Source organism: Nicotiana sylvestris, chromosome 9 (genome assembly GCF_000393655.2).
Source record: "Nicotiana sylvestris chromosome 9, ASM39365v2, whole genome shotgun sequence".
In the NCBI taxonomy this organism is placed as follows: domain Eukaryota; kingdom Viridiplantae; phylum Streptophyta; class Magnoliopsida; order Solanales; family Solanaceae; genus Nicotiana; species Nicotiana sylvestris.
The window spans coordinates 19296407-19315031 of record NC_091065.1 but is presented as its reverse complement, the minus strand read 5'-3'; the positions used below and the strand labels follow the sequence as shown (position 1 = coordinate 19315031).

General features: G+C 40.6%; 1 long non-coding RNA gene across 1 annotated transcript; it reads right to left on the bottom strand.

Annotated features, from left to right (window-relative positions):
* Positions 1–3245: 3245 nt before the first annotated feature.
* LOC138877110 (uncharacterized) lies at positions 3246–7401 on the bottom strand. Its single transcript, XR_011402430.1, has 2 exons — positions 7150–7401; positions 3246–3713 (listed from the first exon to the last, which is right to left on the bottom strand). It is a non-coding gene; the product is annotated as an uncharacterized lncRNA (long non-coding RNA).
* Between the last annotated feature and the right edge of the window lie 11224 nt (positions 7402–18625).

The following is an 18625-nucleotide window of genomic DNA, read 5'->3' as shown; positions in this document are numbered from 1 at the left end:
ACTTAGGAGGAAATGCATCTCCTTGGGTGAAACTAAAACAAACTTAGGAGGAAATGCATCTCCTATGGGTAAAACTAAACTTAGGAGGAAATGCGTCTCCTATGGGTAAAAGTAAACTTAGGAGGAAATGCATCTCCTATGGGTGAAACTAAACTTAGGAGGAAATGCATCTCCTATGGGTGAACCATTTCCTTCTTCCTGAATTATTTACTTACATGTGTTGTCTTCCCTCGAAACTGCTGGGGATTATTTTGATGGGGATGACTTTTCCTTTTCTTCCTTACCCACTCTGGGTTGCCCGAAACTCTGTCGAGGATACTTCTACATCTCGATGATCCGCTGGGGATAACACTGCTGAGGATAACTCTGCTAAGTAAATATGTTATCTTACTCCTTCCAAAATTACTTCCTTTTGAGTATGATGTTTCATTCCTCTGCAAACTACTTCCCCTTTTTCTTTTTTTTCTTTTTCGTTTTTTTTCTCTTTTTTTTTTTTTGAAATGAAAAGACTGAATGTATTCCTCTGTTATATGGGCGGGCTTCCAACTTCAACCAACAAATCACCATTCTGTTCTTCAGGGGGCTCCTGACTTCAACCAATAATGTCAAAAATAAAACGCCATTCTGTTTTTCATGGGGGGGGGCTCCTGATTACTTAAGATTTGAATTGTATTCCCTTATTCTCCAGGTGGGCTCCTGATTGCTGATACTTCCATTGTATTCCCTTATTCTCCAGGTGGACTCCTGATTGCCGATACTTCAACAGCTCTTCCTTGTTCTCCAGGTGGACGCCTGATTGCTAACACTCCAACTGCTCTTCCTTGTTTTCCAGGTGGACGCCTGATTGCTAATACTCCAACTGCTCTTCCTTGTTCTCCAGGTGGACGCCTGATTGCTGGGGATAATACTACTAGGGAAAGTCTCCTTTCTTCCCCTCCTTCAAATTCAATTTTTTTTTCAACACTGCTGGGGATAAAAGTGTTATCTTCTCGGGATAACGTTGTTGAGGATAACGCTGCTGGGGAATTTTATCCCTTCAAGTCGATGCTTCATTCTTCTGGAAGCTGCTGGGGATGATAATGACTTTTTGCTTTTCTGAGCACAAGTGTCATCCCTTTATTATGTCTGCTGGGGAATACTTCCTCCATTTAAACTTATTATGTTGGGGCAACACTGGTTCAAACACCACTTCCCTTGAGACTGGTGCTATCTTTATTCTTCCTCGAATGGGTACCTGACTTCCAGAAAATTTTCCAAATGAAAGGAAAATTTTCTGCCCCAGTTTGACAGTCTCCCTTATGGCATGCATTTCTGTCATCAATGCCATTTCCTTTACCTGTTTCAAATCAAACAAAATTTGTTAGTTTAAAACGTGGTGGTTGGTTGTGATACTCCTACTGGGATGGCTTTTCCTTTTCTCCTTCCTTGCTCTGCGCTCCACAACTTGTTGGGGATGATATTATTTGCTGGGGATAATCCCTTTCTGCTGGGGATATCCCTCTTCTTTTGTGGCATAGCTCGGAAACTGGCATTTCCCCGACCTTTTAGTCTAGTATGAATTTCCCCAAATCATGCTCACTGCTCTCCTTGCTTTGTTCAACGGGCCTTGGCCTTGAGGTTTATAACCTTTGATTTCGGCAAGGGTATCCCTCTTGACACTTGTCAATCCTTTTGTCAATTCCCTTTTGCTGGGGATATCTTTTTTGACACTGGCCTCGCGTTTGTTCCTCGCTGACTATACCACTTGGATGTACTAGTCAGATCTTATCTTGCATAATTGGAAAGCTGATGGCATATTTTGAAGTCAATTCACACTTGTTTTGACCAGACAGACTCTATTGGGGAGTTTTTCTATGAAAGGAAAAAGATAAAAAGGGAACAGAATAAAAGACAAATGAAAAAGATGACTCTGTAACAAAAGAAACTATAAATAAAAACCTATCAAACGCAGACACCGACTCTAATGGTCATGGCATGCATTTGTGGCCTATCTTCCGTCGTCAATCGTTTTTCAAGACCTTCAATTGGCAATTCCCCATCTGATTCTCAATCTTATTCGACTTGTAGTGCCCGAAGGGTTTTCACTATCAAGTCTCTCTCATTTTGGTTTTTCTCTCAGCTTTCATCGCCTTATGGTGTCCGTGAAGATTTTCACCGATAAGACTCTCTCATTTGTATCACTTTCCAGCTGGGGATTTGGAGTGTTGCCGGTATGACTCTCTCTGCTGGAGATTAGAGTCCTTTCTATTGTGGAACAGAGTGTTATGTTCACCGGTAAGACTCTCATTTGTCTGACTTGGCATCTTTTGAAGACCGATCAGAAGGTATTTCTTTGGACCGTAATGTGGGTTTTGGATAGGGCTAGAAAGAAAGGGTATTAAAGGCTCAAAAAACAAATCAATTCGGGGTTCAAATTTACAACCTTCAGAACCATATTTGTTTACAACAAGCGCAACCCTTGCCCCAGTTTCTTGCTTGGGGATTATTTATTTATTATTATTATTTTTTTAATTTTTATTACACCATGCACACCATGCACACTATGCACACTATGCACCCTATGACCGAGCCGTGAAGCGCCTACGTATCCTCTTTGAGGAATCAAGTCAAACGTAGTTCCCAATTCCTCTGTTTTCATTTGACTTTCTTTTGTTTTTTTTATTGTTATCATTTTTCTCTTCTTTTTTTCGTTTTTTTTTGATTTTTTTCTTTACCTTCCAGGCTCGTATTTCCTAGTCGTTGCTATTGATTCCGAACGAGGGGTATGAAAGAAAATAAATAAGGCTCAAAGGGGGTAACGAAGGATAAAGTGTTTAGATAGCAGAACAAAATGCCTTCGTCATTCCAGTCTTCAAAACATGCCAAATGCAAACAACACAATTGATCATAGATTTATAGTCTCTTCCGATGGTGCTGGACTTGACAATTATGTTAAACACTTGCTTTTTCATTTGTCATTTCTAAAGCACCGTTGGGCGACACTCTCACTCTTATGAACGATCCTCATGCCAATTTGGCGAATCTTGCATTTAACGATTTTCTTTATGTTTTACTTGCCCCAGTTCCACATGACTCGGGCTTCAAATAATCTCAAACCGTTCTTATTTCCTTTAAATGTTCTGATTGCCTTTCCGGGGTTTTATGATTAACTTTAAAGACTAGGCCCAAACTGTGTGCGCATGTCATGTCACTAGAATCGGCGCTGACCAAAATGATAAAAGGACTAAACAAAAGATGACTGGAAATAATAAAAGACCGGATTTTGCATTAGACTACCGGTGAAATGGTTTGAATAACAAAAACAAACCAGAATAAAATCCTAAAACAACCTGGACAAACTTAAACAAACCGCTATGACAAAACGGAAAGATAAGACAGTTTGACACGAGACAATATCCGAATTACAACCCTAATAATCCGAACAACAGAAATGACAACAAAATAAGCCACCACAAGCTTCTCTCTTGCTAACCAAGGAACGGAGCGTCCTCCCACTTTATCAAAATTGGCATCTTAGCCACTGAGCTTCGCATCAGTATTGTCCATACCATTGCCAACTTCGATATCATCAACCTTAGTCAACAATTCCCCAATAGGATTCGAGTGCTTTTGTTATCAGGCCTGATCCCCGCAGAGTGTGTATCATGAGATGCAAGTAAAGGATTCTGGGTGTCATTGTACGGCTTACCACAAACCAACCACCTTAACTTTCTCTGCGAAACAAAACAGGTTAGAATGGACTCAGTCGGTCCTCATTATTAGCAACATTTTTTCTTTTTCTTTTTTTTTCTTTTTTTTTCGATTTCTTTTTTTTCGATTTCTTTTTTTTTTCATTTTTTTTTTCATTTTTTTTGTTGTGGTCGAATCTTATGGAGATTGCCTACGTATCATGACCCCGCATGAATCAGACCTTGCGTAGTTCGGACCAATAAAAGATAAACAATAATAAACATTTTTTTTTCAATTTTCATATTAAACAAAACTGGGTTTCAAAGGTTTGAAGATGACCTACAAACTCGAAAATCAAACAACCCACATATTCTAATTAAAAGATTTACAAACTCCAAAAATAAATGGCCAGCTTCCGTTCTCCATTTGACAAATGCAACCGAACGGTTATTTTTGCAAAGGTGGCCCATTCCAAATTTCACATGAATTTTGAGGCCGGGGAGGATTATTTTATGACGCTTTACAAACTTGTCCGTTCTTTTACAAAAATAGCCTTTCGACAACTGAAAGATACTCTAAAGCTATTTCGGCAAGAACGGTTTAAGACGCGGCCGAAGCTGGCTCGGCTTATTTTCGACTAAAAATTCAAACGGTATTCACCTGACCGCTGACCCTTTATTTTGTTTTTGTTTTTTTTTGTTTTTTTTCTTTTCAAATTACAATAAAGACTTGGTGTTGCAAACACGGCCCTTCAGCGCCTCGGGGACGAAGATTTTTAAGGCTGTGTGGGTCAACTAGACCAAAAATCCTAAACATGGCCCAAAAGGTGGCTGTTTATGCAAAGTCAGCCTTCCGGCGTTCCTTTCGGGAACATTCGGCTATGTATGACACAACAGCATCACCCGACCTCTTTATGACAGAATTGAAATTTTGACATTTTTTTTGTGTGGCTATTTTAGCAAAAGGTGGGGTTGGACCCGATGAGGGTTGCCTACGTATCTCACATCCGGTGAGAATCATACCCGCGTAGTTCGGGCAAATTAACCGAACTATTTTAAAACATGACTCTTTTCCATTTTTATTTTTCATGGCAAGACAAACTATTTTCCTTTTCTATTCTTGAAAACAAGACAAAATAACAATTTTTCATTTTCAACAAACAATAGAACAATCTGTTTTTCCAAAAATAAAAGACTCTTTTTTTTCTATATTTTTTAGTAAAACAAAATAAAATATTTTCCTCTTTTTTTTTTTCAAAATTTCGGCAGAGTTTCGCCAGTAATTGGTCATTGATTTTTTCTAAAATAATCAATTAACTCCCTAACTGATATATTCTTTTTCCTTTTTTTTTTCTCTTTTTTTTTCCTTCAATTTTCCAACGTTCCCGAGATTGAGAAACCGGTCAACATGCAAGTTCGAAACAAATATATGTACAGAGCAAGTAGGATGCATCAGCATGGTCGTTTCATTTCCGGTTGCTAGTCCTAGACGGACTCAACCCCTGTGTTGAGTCCCCTAAGTCAAATGCAATGTGATGCAAATAAGCGTTCCTACTAGGGATCCGGCATGAAGTCACGTTATTCTATGTTTATAACCTAGGTATATGTTCTAGACTATGTACCCGAGCGGACAACTCGAGTCGAGGAGGGGGCAACTTACCGGGAACCATAAGGCCATCCGGCTTCGCAACTTATCCGTCCTCTTTCTTATTTCAGGTATTGACACTAACAGAATAGGTAGCCTCGACCAGCGAGCTTCTCCCCGGAGGTAAAAAGAGAAGGGTTTCGACACAGTTTATATACAGTCAGATAATATCAAAGCGGTAAAGGACAACATTTAGTATGTTATGTCAGACATGCAATATATATCAGATAATAAAGCCAAATATAACAATTATTCTAAGCTCGAATTCTTGAACCCTGAACCAGTGGTTCTGGGTTTTTATCCCCAGCAGAGTCGCCAGAGCTGTCACACCTCCTTTTTACGCCCCCGCGAGGGTACGTAGGGAGTTTTTTCCAATTAAAGGACAATCGAAATGGGATTTGTTTATTTATTTCAGAGTCGCCACTTGGGAGATTTAGGGTGTCCCAAGTCACCAATTTTAATCCCGAATCGAGGAAAAGAATGACTCCATATTACAGTCTGCGTATCAGAAATCCGGATAAGGAATTCTGTTAACCCGGGATAAGGTGTTAGGCATTCCCGAGTTCCGTGGTTCTAGCACGGTCGCTCAACTGTCATATTCGGCTTGATTATCTGATTTTATACATATAGAACCTATGTGCGAATTTTAACTTTTAACCGCTTTTGTCATTATTATTATTTTTATCAAGAATTGCAACATCGTGAAAACATATCTTGAACCACGTTACATCAATGCACCCGTGGTTATTGACATATCTCGACTCGGTTGAGATTTGGATTTGGGTCACATAAATGTGCACCCGAGTTTAAGGAAAATAAATTCTTAAAGGTGCGTCTAAAGCAACTAGCGTATTGTTATTCTGGGTAGGGCCGTGGAGTTTTGTTAAACGGTCCATTCCGAAGTCTAAGCAATTTTTTAAAGCAAATATGTACTGAGGGCCCCGCAATTTTGTATTTCTTCGGCGAGGCTCATCCCGCTCTTATTTTTAAAGAATTGCAACGTCGTGGACATGCATCTCGGACCACGTCACAATCAATGTGCCCGTAGTTTTTAACATATTTTAACGTCGTTGAGATTTGATTTGGATCACATAAATGCACACCCGAATTTAGGAAAGTCATTTTATTAAATATGCGTCTAAAGCAACTGCGCGTTTGCACTTTGCGAGGGCCATGAAATTTGATAAATGGCACACCTCGATTTATTTCAAAAGATCACATTTAACTTAAAGCACGAATGTTCATAATCAAAACAAACTTAACCATATTCATATCCATAGGCTAACTATAAGGAAAACAAGAAAAAACTAAAAAATATAAACTATGAAGACAACATTAACGTAAAGGAATCCACAAAGATATCATAACTTTATTCACTTTTAAAAAAAAGACAACAAGCAAAATAATCACATGGGCCACAGGGTTATCATGGCTTTATTCACTTTTAAAAAGAGAACAACAAGTAAAATAATCACATGGGCATATAACTGGCGCAACAACCTTGACCGAACAGTAAAACTTTTCTTATTTTTGTTTCTTCTGTGATTAAATAGAATAGAGATCCATTTGAAATAAACTTAATAAAAGGATATGAAAATCAGTCGAAATCAATTTCAACATATAACCAAACACAGTTACTACATTATGATACCTATTTCCATATTTGTTGGATTGTTTTTCTCTTTCGCTGGATTCACACTTTTAATGGATTAGTGTCTAAATCAAAACAAATAATCAAGGAAAACATTAATCTTCACACAAGTTACCGAAGAAGCAAAATACATAGACAGAAACATGTAAGCAGAACAAATCCAAAATAAAGAAAGTGGGTCTTACATTGAATCTTCACACACAAAAACGACAGTAATCACTGGACTGAAATGGAAACCTCGACGGAAATAGGAAGCTCGGACCAAGACTGTCAACGACCCGAGATGTTGGCTGTTGCTGAGTTTTTTTTTCGACGCAGCAGATTGATTCGAGAAGATGAAGCAGAAGGGGTCGTTTTAATGTGAGAGAGTGAGAGTTTTTTTTCTTTTCAATTTTTTTAGGAAGAAGAAGATGAAGTCCAAAACCTTTTTTCTCTCCTTTCCGTTTTTTTTCGTTTTTCCTTATGAAGAAGAAGGTGACCCCCTTCTTCTAATTTTTTCTTTTTTTTTTTCAATCTCTTTTCCCTTCTTTTCTTTTTCCATACACCCTTTTTCCTTTCCAACTTTTTCCTTTTTAAATCCACCCGTCCCTTTCCAATTTTCCTTTTCATTTTTCAATCCAACCTTTTCCTTTTTTCAAACTCCCCTCCTCCGTTCCTTTTCCCCACTTTTCAAAAGATGTCCGTGTATTCCTCCTCCTTCTTTTTTAAAAGATGTTCCCCATTATCTTGGAGTTGGTGTTAGGTGTGGTGGGTTTGGATTGTTATGGGTTAGGTCCGAAAATTAGGCCTAAAAACGGGTAGTTTGAACCCAAATATTATTCTTTTGTCCGGACCCGAGAATAAGAACACGACGTTGTTCAATGAATCCTATGTAAGTAAAATAACTACCAAAATAAGACTAACATTTAAAACAAAACTATTTTTTAATATTTTTTCAAGATTAAAATAGCTACAAAATATTAATAAAACTATTTTTGTGATTTTCGTTTTTATATAAAGATAAAATATAAAGTATTGTTTTTTTTTGTGTTTTCTAAAGATTAAAATGACTATAAAACGTTAACGAAACCATTTATTTTGTAATTTTCGAAATTATATGAAGATAAGATAAAAAAATACAAAGTACTAATTTTGTATTTTCAAAAGATTAAAATGGCTGCAAGACATTAGTAACTATTTTTTTGTAATTTTCGAAATTATATAAAGTACAAAAATAAGGTACTATTTTTGTTTTTTTCAAATTTAGGAGAAACACATAAACTAAAGTATATATATATTTTTTTGTAATTTTTCTTTTTGTGACGAAATAAGGTAAAATAGTCAAAATTAGCTAAAATAGCTATATTAGACCTAAATTAAATATTTACGCTAAAAATGTGAAAATTCTTGGGAAGGGTCAAAAATCACATGTCTACACTCGAGACTGGAGACGATATGGTTTACTCATTGAGGCCTAACTTCTTATCGATGGATGCCTTTGGGGTCGGGTACCACCCCGGGATCTGTACTGAGGCTGTTGGCCTCCTGGGGCTTACTCTGGATAGGCGTTTCATTGTTGTTTCCAGCATATATGTGGCGTGGCTTTTGCTTCTTTTGGACAAATATCATTATTTTGGATAGCTATCCCTCTGCCTTGGCATCAAGTCCTTCGTCTCTTCAGGCGCAAAAAGCGTGGCGCATGTCTTTGCTTTAGTCTATCAATTCTACCATAGCCATGGCAGCTACTTCGGGGCCAGCGTGGCAAGGAGGGGAGAGTTCCACTCCCAGCGTTCAGGATCCGCGGGAGTTCACTGTAAAAACTGTGTCTTTAATAAGAGAGGAACATCTAGACATGGTAAGGAGACACTGTGGATGGAGCGAGGGGATAACGCTATAGGTGCTTTCCCCGGATGAGAGTATTACGGACTCTACTAATGGATTCTTAAACGTATACCTATATCCTTTTGCATTTGGCCCCTTGATATGGTCGTGCTTGATTTCTGCTTGAAGTATCAGATTACTTTGGCGTAGATACATCCGTCGTTCTGGCGAGTAGTGCTGATGATGAGGTTCTTTCCGGAAAAGGCTGGGCTTGAATTCACGCTTAGCCACCTCGTCAGATTGTACCAGCCCTTTCATCACCGAGGCATGTTAACCTTGCGGTGCCGTTCGTCCACACCTTTTGTTGTCGATGATGAAAAAGATGGGGATCAAGAGCGGGTCAGTCTATTCGTCCGAATTCGGACGGTTGACATTATCCCCGTAGAGCTCATGCTATTTCCTAGGGGATGGAATTACGCGCGTGAGTGGTGTGTCTTGTGCTTCCTTAGATTTGCTTATAGTGAAAACAAGTTGAGTAACTGTGTCTCCTTCCTTTTTGCAGCAACTTCATGGACGCCGAGCGAAGTTCTCGATCTGCCCGACTGGGTCCGGAGGTTGGCGACCCATTCGACTTGTGACGAGCGCCGGTGGCGAGCTGTGTCCTGCGGCAGATGGGAGGTGAAACACCTATGTATGCGCGTACACTGCTCCTACCTTGGTTTTCATATATTTGAGATGACATTTTCCTTATCCTTTTGTACACCGGCTTTGCCATTGTAGGTATCGGGCGGTTCCTTGGGACGAGGTTGTTCTCCTCCGAAGAGGGAAGGAACCATTGGCCTCCGAGCTGAGGGACGATGGCAATACACGAGATTTGTACCCGCAATGCGGTGGAGCTTTTAATGGGGATCAATGGGCCCGTGTCTTCGAGGAGAGGACATCGCCCGAACCTGCTGTTCCCGGAGTGTTTGGCTTTAGAATGGTGGTTCCTCCTAGTGAATATGCTTTGCTTGGGGTTGGTTCTTTCGGGGCCGAAGGGGCAGGACCAACAAGAGTGTGCTCTGCCTTCGAGGAAGTCCGCCGACTTCATTTCATGGTGAGTTTCGGCGCAATCCTTCTGTATTTCGCGTCTTCCTTTCTTTATCGAATCTTTATTTTGCAGGACTTTGATAGGCTCAGGTCTGAGCTGCTCCATCATGGGGCCAAGCTTCGGAAAATTCTGGATGAGGGTGAGTCCCTTAGGCTCCTTGGCGTGGAAAAGGAGGTTGCGTTGATGCACTAGCGATATGGTGCGTACCAGAGCTCGAGTTACGAGAGCTATTTGATGGGGAAGGTGACCTCCCGTAGTAAGCGTTTTGGTTTTTTTAACCTTTGAGTTTAGGCTTTTGCTTATTCTTTAGTTGCAAAAAAAGACGAAGGCTCAGAAGTACCTTAGGGGCGAAGCCGACCGCGTCAGGAATGCCTGCGGTGAACTGAGGGCTCAGGTGCAGGCTCAAGCTTTAGAGGAGAGGGGCGCCTTGGCCAAGGTTCCCGCCTTCGAGGCCCAACTCTGTTTGGCTCGTGACAATGATACAGTTCAAACAAATATGATCATGAAGCTCGAGTCCGATCTCCCGAAGGTCAGGGCTAAGATAACCGATGCCCGGGTTAAAGCATTGTTAACTCGCACCAAGGCTGATCAGGAGATGTCGATTCATATGAAGAATGTTGATGATGCCCAAGCCGAGTTGAAGCGGGCCCTTAATTGTCAGAAGAGGATTGAGGAAAATGTTCGTTGTAGATCCCGAAGAGAGGTACTCGAGGAGATCGGCGCTAGGGGCTTCGTTCTCTCGGAGGAGTTGGTGTCGCGCCCCCTTTTTCTCGAGCGAAATCGGGTTTGTGACATTTGGGAGGACAACTCATTCCCTTTTGGGAATTGGGTTTGAATAGAACAATCACCACCTAATGATTAGGGTGCATTAGGACACCAGGAAGGGTTTGTTTTGAGTAACCAGAGATTGGGTAAGGGCTTGAAATTATTCCAAGGGGAAGGTGTTAGGCATCCCTCAAGATCTACTAGTGTAGTTTCCGGCCAGACTATTGTTGTGAATTTAGGTGCAAATAATATATAGGCAAATAAAAACTTCAAATAAGAGGGAATTTTCACATAATGGTTACAAACAAAATTGGAAAGAATTAAAAGGAAGCTGATTTTCGTAAAAAGAAATAGTTTGAAATCTTTATAAGAAACAAAGAAACAAAGGAAGGGGGGGGGGGAGGTCCTAGGTTTATTAATATTATGGATCACCCCACATAACATCCGGTAATCACTCCTCAATGAGGGGCTACACGAGATGTTATCGCGTGGTCATCATATCCATATCTACCCTTTCCCACCCCGTTAAGGTATTAAAGCGCGAAATGGTCTCATTTATTTATTGCATGCTATTACCCGTCCCAATCCTATCAGTCTAGGAGGCATTTAGGACTACTAATCCTAAGAGGGGGGGGGGCGCTATTAGGCTTATTTGTAGTTTCAAAAGGCAAAATTCTAAGGCCACATACAAAACATGTATAGCAAGTTGGGGGAAAGCATAAAACAAGTAGAAAGGCTCAGATACACCTCCTTTAAACAGAGAAATCAAGTAATTAGCAAGACTTACACATACTGTTTATGGTCTGATTAAGAACTTAAAGGCTGAGGCAGACTGATTTATTACATAATTCAGATAAGAAGCCCGAGTTAGGCCTGCATGCTGGTTGTAGTTGATAACATAGATTCAGTTTATAACTTCGCCCTAAGGCTTGCCTAAGTGTTGGACAAGGATCCTATAGGCATGGTATCTACTGAATTCAGAAAGCAATAACAATAAACTGACGCGTACTGGTTAAAAAGGTTTTCAGAATATTAAAGGAAACAAGCTTTTATGAAGGTCATGAGTTCTGTAAATGATGATACTTGTTATTACTGATTTAGCTCTAGACGTGAATGAAGTGATGCAGATTAATAATTCCTATAGACATGCTTTCTATGCGTAATTGGTCAGAAACCTTATTGACCTGACAAAAACACAGAAACCTTATAGGCATGATATTTAGGTGCTGAATTTTATTTAAGACCTATGAACATGATTTCTCGATGAAATGGATATACAAGATTCAGAAGGACCTATAGGCATATTTTCTATATGCATATGCAAAATTCATATTGACTTATAGGCATAATTTCTAAACGAGAGTAGCAGACCTATGATCATGATTTCTATATGAAAATGGACATTCAGAATTCCCTATAGACATGTTTTCTATATGCATTTAAATGTGCAGAATTCGAAAACCTATAGACGTGGTATCTATGTGAGAATGCAGAATTTAGAACAATCATATAGGCATAATTTCTATAAGAAGCTGAATATGCAGAATTGCAACAGTCCTATAAGCATAATTTCTACCCTTTGCATGCATAGTTACCCAGCCCCGTTTCACTAGGCAGACCCAAATATTTATTACAGATTATTGTAGCCCAGAATAAAGTAAAATACATTAGAAAAAAATGTAAATAAAAGTACAACCAAAGGAGAGTCTGATTCAGATTTCCTGTCTGAACTATGAGGTAAACCAACTTCATAAGATCAAGATCCAAAGTCTTTCTCCCATTTGAGTGTGTTAGAGTTCCCTAAGAGTCTGAAATGAACTCTGGGCAGTACTCACACCTAAACATATTACCGGAGACGTGCTGGCATCTTACAATCGGCTGTTGGGATGGCCATGGATCCATGCCATTGTGGCTGTAGCATCAACACTACATCAAGTGGTGAAGTTTGAGTAGAATCACCAGGAAGTGATCATTCACGGCGACGGTAGCAATCCCATATACAGTCACCTGACCATTCCGTCAATCAAAGGGAGAAAGAAGCTAGGTGGAGAGACTTACCATCATATCAAACGGGTGAATGTTGTTGACAAAGACAAATGGTGGGATAACAACATCGAGAGTATACTAAATTGGTGTGGGTACGAACCTGACAAAGGGCTTGGCAAGAACCTCCAAGGAATCGCTAAGCCCATAAAGCTCAAGAAGCATGGCACTACTTTCGGTCTGGGATATGAGTACACCTGGGAGGAATTCAACCACTGGTCGCCACCATGGCACGGTCTTTACTATTCGTTGGAGCAACCAATACCACATTTGGAGCAAACTTTCCAACCGGCCGATGTTATCTATGTGTTAGGAGAAGAAGAAGCACTTGCCGCGGTGAATAATTTGTTCTTAGAAGACAATGACATGGACTGTTGTGTTGTTCTCGAGGAGGAGGGAGAGGAAGGCCCTTCCATATAGGCCATAAGAAGAGGGGCACACCTAAATTAATGGACCATCATGACAATCAGAGCCCGATGAGCCTCAGGGTAGCAAGGCTAAAACAAGCATTATGCACTATTTTTATTTACTAAATGATTTTCCTTTCGCATTTTAATTCCCGCAATAAGATCTCCAATGTTCAAAATGATTGTGCGATTTATTAAGCATTTTGAATTTTCTTATGAATCAATACTCATTATTATTTTTCTCTCATTACTTTACTTATACAACATTACTATTACTTATCTTGATGAACCAATGACTATGACATACAATGAGACAACGCAACAAATGGACACAGATTCAGAGGAAGATGAAACACCAGAAGAGGTTGTTAAGGAAGTTGAGAATTTTGAGAACAGACCTAAGTCCAACCTGGACGAGACCGAGATTGTTAACTTTGGAGACACAGAGAACGTCAAATAAACGAGAATCAATGTCCACTTATCACCATCGGAAAAGAAGGAATACACAGAACTTCTAAGGGAATATGAAGACATATTCGCTTGGTCGTATGATGACATTGCTAGTCTAAGTACATCTATTGTGGCTCACAAACTGCCAACCGATCCAACATGTCCGCCGGTAAAGCAAAAGCTCAGAAAGTTTAAGCCTGACATGAGTCTGAAAATCAAGGAAGAAGTCACTAAGCAAGTCAAAGCCAAGGTTCTCAGGGTAGTAGAATACCCAACATGGTTAGCCAACATTGTGCCAGTACCAAAGAAGGATGAGAAGGATAGTTTCTGTGTTGACTACCGGGATCTCAACCAGGCCAGTCCGAAGAATGACTTCCCCTTGCCAAACATACACATCCTGATCGACAATTGCGCCAAGCATGAATTGCAGTCATTTGTGGATTATTTTGTTGGGTATCATCAGATCTGGATGGATGAAGAAGATGTTGAGAAAACGGCTTTCATTATGCCGTAGGGAATGTACTGTTACAAGATGATGTCGTTCAGCCTAAGGAATACAGGGGCCACTTAAATGAGGGTCATGATTACCATCTTCCACGATATGATACACAAGGAGATAGAGGTGTACGTAGATGATGTTTTTATCAAGTCCAAGAAAGCCACTGACCACATGGAAGATTTGAGGAAGTTCTTCAACAGATTACGGAGGTACAACCTGAAACTGAATCCCGCAAAGCATGCATTTGGGGTTCCTGCCAGAAAACTACTTGGGTTTATTGTGAGTCACCGAGGAATAGAACTGGATCCATCAAAGGTCAAAGCTATTCAAGAATTGCCACCGCCAAAGAACAAGAAGGACGTGATGAGTTTCTTGGGGAGACTTAACTACATCAGCCTGTTCATAGCACAATCTGCAGTTATCTACGTCGATTTTTAAGATGCTGAAGAAGGACACCGCTACCAAATGGACTGATGATTGCCAAAGAGCTTTCGACAGAATCAAGGAATACCGGTCAACACCACCAGTCTTGATCCCACCCGAGCCGGGTAGAACCTTATTGATCTACTTTGCAGTATTGGATGGAGCTTTCAGTTACATTCTGGGGTAGCATGATGAAATAGGGAGGAAAGATCAGGCCATTTATTATCTCAATAAGAAGTTCACCCCGTACGAGGCCCGGTATTCTCTGTTAGAGCGCACTTGTTGTGCTTTGACTTGGGTAGCTCAGAAGTTGAGGCACTACTTCTGCGCCTATACTACATATCTCATATCAAGGATGGATCCTTTAAAGTACATCTTCCAGAAGCCCATGCCCACTGGCAAACTAGCCAAGTGGCAAATCCTGTTGAGTGAGTTCGACATTATCTACGTGACTCAGAAAGCGATCAAGTGTCAGACATTGACAGATCACCTTGCTGAAAATCCCGTGGATGGAGAATATGAACCCCTGAAAATGTATTTTCCCGACGAGGAGGTATCATTCATAGGAGAAGATATTGCAGAATCCTGTGACAGTTGGATAATGTTTTTCGATGGAGCAGTAAATTTCAAAGGAGTTGGCATAGGAGCAGTCCTGGTATCAGAAACCGGTCAGCATTATCCGGTGTCTGCCAAACTCAGGTTCCCGTGTACCAACAATATGGCCGAGTACGAATCCTACATCTTAGGGCTCAAGATGGATATTGACATGAACATTCAAGAGTTTCTAGTGATTGGAGATTAGACTTGCTTATACATCAGGTCCGAGAAGAATGGGCAACCAAGAACTCCAAGATACTCCCGTATCTGCATTATGTGCAAAAATTGAGAAAGAGGATCATAGACAGAATTCCAATATGTTCCTAGGGTCCAGAATGCGTTCGCCGATGCATTGGCTACCCAATCATCCATGATACATCATATAGAAAAAAAACTTCATTGATCCCATTCTAGTAAAGATCCATGATCAGCCTGCTTATTGTGCTCATTTTGAAGAAGAAGCAAACTGAAAACCTTGGTTTCATGATATCAAGGAATATTTGGCGAAAGGAGATTACCTAGAACTTGCAAATCCTACTCAGAAACGTACACTTCGGAGGTTGTCCAATAATTTCTTTCACAGAGGAGAAATCCTGTATAGGAGGACTCCTGATTTGGGATTATTAAGGTGTGTCAACGCAAAGGAAGCATCCAGGCTACTAGAGGAAATTCACGCTGGGACCTGCGGCCCGCATATGAACGACTTTGTCTTAGCAAAAAAGATACTCCGACCTGGTTACTTTTGGATGACTATGGAGACGGACTACATCCAGTATGTCTGGAAATGCCACCACTTCCAGATATATGCAGCCATGATAAAGGTACCTCCAAATGAGCTTAATGCAATGAGCTCACCATGGCCGTTTTCCACTTGGGGAATGGATGTTATTGGACCAATCGAGCCCGCCGCTTCCAATGGATGCATGTTTATCTTGGTAGCAATTGACTATTTCACCAAATGGGTTAAAGCAGCATCTTACAGAGTAGTAACCAAGAAAGTCGTGGCAGACTTTGTCCGTGACCGAATTGTTTGTCGATTCGGGATTCTAGAGTCAATCATTACTGATAATGGCTCCAACCTCAACAGTGACTTGATGAAAGCCATGTGTGAAACTTTCAAGATCAGACGCAAGAACTTTATAGCCTACAGACCTCAGATGAATGGGGACGTAGAAGCCGCCAATAAGAATATTAAGAAGATACGAAGGAAAATGATAGAGAAGCATAAACAGTGGCACGAGAAGCTATTATTTGCTTTATTGGGGTACCACACCACAGTCCGCACATCAACTGGGGCAACCCCATATATGCTGGTTTATAGTACAGAAGCAGTCATTCTCGTCGAGGTAGAAATTCCTTCCCTAAGGATCATACAGGAAGTAGAGCTCGATGATGCAGAGTGGATGAAGAGTCGTTACGAGCAGCTGGCTCTTATCGATGGAAAGAGAATGAACGGTGTTTGTCGTGGTCAGCTTTATCAGAGCAGAATGTCCAGAACCTTCAACAAAAGAGTTAAGCAGAGACAGCTCACACTAGGGCAGCTGGTGTTAAAGAAAATTTTTCCGCATCAAGATGAAGCCAAGGGGAAATTCTCTCCCAACTGGCAGGGTCCATACATGGTTCACCGGGTTCTAATAGGAGGAGCCCTCATACTTGCAGAAATGGATGAAGAAGTCTGGCCAAAGACGATCAATTCGGATGCAGTCAAGCGTTACTATGTGTAATCTTTATGCTTTCCTCATATGATGCAATTAAACTACACCTGACCCGATTCTCGTTTAAGAGGGGATACGTAGGCAGCCCTACGAGTTCGGTCACAATTCAATAAAATTTTCATTTCCCCCTGCGATTAGAAACTGGGACAGAATTTGAGGAGGACCCTAAAATTCGGAAGTCGATTTCAGCAAATTATCGCTAGCAGTAGTCAGAAGCAGCAACCCAGTAAACTAGGGCAAAATTTTGAGGAGGACCCTAAAAATTCCGTAACAAGGAAGGTTGCAATGTCTTGGACCACGTCGCAGTCGTCGGTTCATCTAAAGAAAACTATTCTTAATTATGTATTTATTGTTACATTTTCTTTACAAAATCATGCATGTTTATTTCTGAAACTGCTCTATTTAGCAACGCTACCCCTAATGATACGTGCAACGTCACTAGATCAAATCCGAGCAGGTCAAGCAGAGCCAGCGGGGATACGAACTAACCTTCCCCCTTTACAAAACTCACGATTTCTTTGGATGCAAGCACTTGATTTGCAAAATCATCAAATATACTATACACTCACGAGACTCACATCGCTCAGAAATACAACTCTCAGAACCGTTGCACTTACTCACAGTTGCTATCCGCCGGAAATGTCCCCAACAGTCGCAATATCGCAATCTGCTATCAGCTAAGAAATTCTATTATCATTTGCCCTTTTACTTCTAGCATAAGGCTACCATTCTTCCTTCCGAGGTTAATCTCTACCTCTATCTGCATTCTTGCATTGCATAAGGCTACCATTCTGCCTTCCGAGACTAAGCTCTATCTCCATCTGCATTCCTGCATTGCATAAGGCTACCATTCTGCCTTCCAAAACTAAGCTCTGCCTCCATCTGCATGGCTTAAAGATCGCCACCTTATTTACATTTGCATTGGTTGAAAGATCACCACCTTATTTATATTTGCATTGGCTGAAAGATTGCCACCTTATTTATATTTGCATTGGCTGAAAGATTGCCACCTTATTTACATTTGCATGGCTGAAAGATCACCACCTTATTTAAATACTAGCCATGTTTATTTCAATTATAACCCTAAATCAACCCCAATTTGAACCCAATCTCAAACCCAATTACCCAGCCCAAATCCTAAATCTACCCAACCCACGACCCTTTTAAATAACCCGCCTGGATCCCCCTTTTAATCCCAGTCATTGATCACTTAGATCAACAACTCACATCTGCCCTTTCCTAAATTAATCCTGACCTACCCCCAAACCCTGGTCATTTTGCACCTATAACCGCCCTTGAATTCCCCCTTCCCCCAATTCTCTCTCAAGCTCCCCTCAAGGCCTTCCTCCGCTTCCACCTTGAAATCGCCAAAATCCATGGCTTCCAAAGCCATTAGAGGCCTGTATCTGCCTCCTATGACTCCTACATGCTCGATTATCATAGTTTCAAGGCCGACCTTGAAGAAGCTTGGCCCAGACTTTGGTTGATCTCAGTTCTCCGGTCATCTTCAACCTTGATCCGGCTAGCCATGGTTATTCAAGCCTGATCTTGACTTCTCCTGCTTAGATCAATGACTTTCCAAGCCTTTCTCACCATCTGGGTTCTTCTGAAACCCTAACCTTCGAGGTTTTGTTGATTCTTTTAAATCCGTTGTAGATCTGTGTTCTCTCTAAGCTTTTAAACGTTTTCTCAAAGTCTCTTTCAAAACTTTACCTTCAAAACCTTTATCTTTTCCGATTTAGGGTTTTGTTTAGTTAGTTCGAAGCCTTCTCTGATTTTTAGCGTGTTCTACTGTGTTTCTTATGTTGATTCTTCTACTGTGTTCTTATGTTGTTCTTCTACTGTGTTTCTTTAGGTTAAAGTCTTGGTTCT